Raw genomic sequence first — 2,759 nt, forward strand, 5'->3', positions numbered from 1 at the left:
GGTAGAGTGATTATTGACAGAAAAATGTTGATAAACAGGAGTTTACTAGAACTTTCCCTGGAGGACATCGCCTGAGAGACAAGTAACTGGAAGTACTTTAACCAGCCTCAAGCCTTTGTTACTTTCAGTTTATGGTGTGTGACTAAACAGTCGGACACGACTGAAGCGACTTAGTGTGCACCCACAAAGATTCATGAGGAGAAAAGAGCGAGTGAGAGACACACAAGCCTTAAGACTGGTGAGAAAAAAGAGGTTGGATACATATGAGGGGTGAGAGAAGAAATAATTAGGGGTTAAGTGCCGGGAGCCAGCGTGAGGAACTCCGCCTGTGGCAAAGGTCATGAGGAAGGAGACTCGGCATACGCAACGGCGGGATCAAGCCTCAGGAGACCCCCTGTTCTCGAGCATCTACCCCTAAAACCAGAGTCTGCCTACTTTACTGCTTTATGCTTTCACCTACACCTCTGACTTTACGGGGGGCTGTCCCCTACCACCTCTCTCGGAGAAGGAATTAACTTAGGGCTCCAGCTAATAAAATTCCTGGGCGTGACAAGAGTGTTTCAGTTCACAAACTCCTCTGAAAGTTCTCTAGCCTGTCTGACAGGCTCATCCAGCCGCATGTGATTGTTCACAGCCTCCCAACTGTGAGAGGCATGAGATGCTTTAAACTTCCTAAATACAGATTCTTTTGAGAAGTTAGAAAAATTATTAGTATAGTATAGTGGGTTGATTAGGAATTATATTGGTGAAGGGTTTTTCATTTGTTGGGCCAATATTTGCTGCTAAGTCTCCATATCCGCTGCCCTTATACACATTAATGAATACAACTAGCATATAGGAGAAATAAGTATTAACCTTTAAGATTAATCATGTTAAGCCTTAGGCTAAGTAAATTCCTTTCTCGATTGTAACCCACTGCACCTTTACCCTATAGGAATGCAACTTTGTCTGGTGCCTTCGGAGGGTGGCGCCTGGCTTAAGAAAATTCACCCCTGGAAAAAATAGGTTTTCTGGTTGACTGACCATTATCAGAAAGAAAGGGCTGTAAAATGTCGGCAGGCCTCATAGCCAGAAGATGATGTAAAGCCACCTAAGACCTTTTGTATACATTTATATGAAGCACCTGATTTTGATAAAGGTCAGGTCTGCTGACCCCGCATGACTTTGTATTCGATCTCTCTGTGTAACAAAAAGTATGTAAGCAAACCTGGAAAATAAAGAAAACGGATCAGTTCCTGGAAAGACTGGTCTCCTCATGTCGTTCTTTCTCTCATTTTCTGGCTGAATTCCCATCTGGAGTGTGGATGCCCGCCAAGCCTGCTAATTATGCCTGGGCTTCTAAGATCCAACTGGGGAGGCCTTAGTGTCTCCTTTCCTTTGAGAGAATGGGAGGACGCCTGCGGCCTACGTAGGTGATGCAAACCTCTTGTCTCGAGGTTTTAGTGGTATTCCATGTAAACCAAGTTATTCAGCCTCTTTTTTCCACTGATTTTTCCTACTACAATATTCTTTCCTAATCTCTCTTTATAGCTGTAATTAAATAAGTTCTTTCCTAGGACACTGACTCCGTCTCCCCTTCGAATTCCCTGGATCCACCGGGGCTGGACCCCGGCAGTTAAGGATCTCTTTTCTGGAAGTGTGCTCAGCAGTCCCACGTATCTGTCTCTTGCTTCAACAGTGCTTGGAGGGAACAGACCCAGGGATGCCCCTTGCTCCAGCCTCTGACCACCCTCCAACATTTTTTCCAGTCACAACATTCAGAATCAGCCACTCAGCTGTCCACAATCACCAGAAACAGCCACCATTTTTTGAGCTTAACTCCTTATTACCTATCAACCATAAACTCCAGATTGATCAGAATTATTCCACCTAGGTGGAGACTTCCCTCCACTGCCTGGTCAACATGCACCTGCAGGCCTCCTACACTTACCTCTCTCAGGGCTTCTATTTCGACCTCAATGGTGTGGCTCTGGAGGGTGTGGGCCACTTTTTTCACGAATTGGCCAAGGAGAAGCACAACGGCCCAGGGCATCACTTGAAAATGCAAAATCAATGCAGGGGCCACATGCCCTTCCTAGACATGCAGAAGCATCTCTAGATGAGTGAAGTAAAACCAAGGATGCTATGGAAGCCACCCTTCTCATAGAGAAGAATCTGAACCAGGCCCTTTGAGGTCTGCAGAGCTTGGGTTCTGCCCGCACAGATCCCCACATCTGTGACTTCCTGGAGAACCACTTCCTAGATGAGGAAGCAAAACTCATCAAGAAGATGGGTGACCACCTGACACACCTCCGCAGGTTGGCTGGCCCCCAGGCTGGATTGGGCGAGTATCTCTTGGAAAGTCTTACCCTCAAGCAAGACTAGGAGCCTCTGGAGCCCAGCGGCCTTTGAGGAGCCCTCTAACATCAGGGCATCTGCCTGAAGCCCCTCTTTACATCCACTAGGCAGCTTTTTAACACCCTAGAGAGCCCACTCTCAAGCCTTGGACCAAATGGAAACAATAAAGCTTTTTGAAGCCAAATATATGTGTGTGTATATATATATATATATATATATACATATATTTTTTTTTCTCCTGCTGACAATGATACTCAAACTCCAGAGGCACCTATGGGCTTCCTTCTTGGCCCCCCCTCACCAGCTTCCCTCTTTCTCAGCCTGAGGTGAGACTGAGGGTTGGGCAGGTGGCCGGAAGCAGTGGGGCAGGGTTTCCATGGGAACCCCAGGGTGTCCAAGAGACCCTCTCCCACCCTGATCTT

At 46.8% G+C, this 2,759-nt stretch overlaps 1 pseudogene; it reads left to right on the forward strand.

Moving 5' to 3' along the window:
* LOC106502208 lies at window positions 1,703-2,364 on the forward strand (annotated as a pseudogene).

This window comes from Capra hircus, chromosome 6 (genome assembly GCF_001704415.2).
Source record: "Capra hircus breed San Clemente chromosome 6, ASM170441v1, whole genome shotgun sequence".
Lineage (NCBI taxonomy): Eukaryota > Metazoa > Chordata > Mammalia > Artiodactyla > Bovidae > Capra > Capra hircus.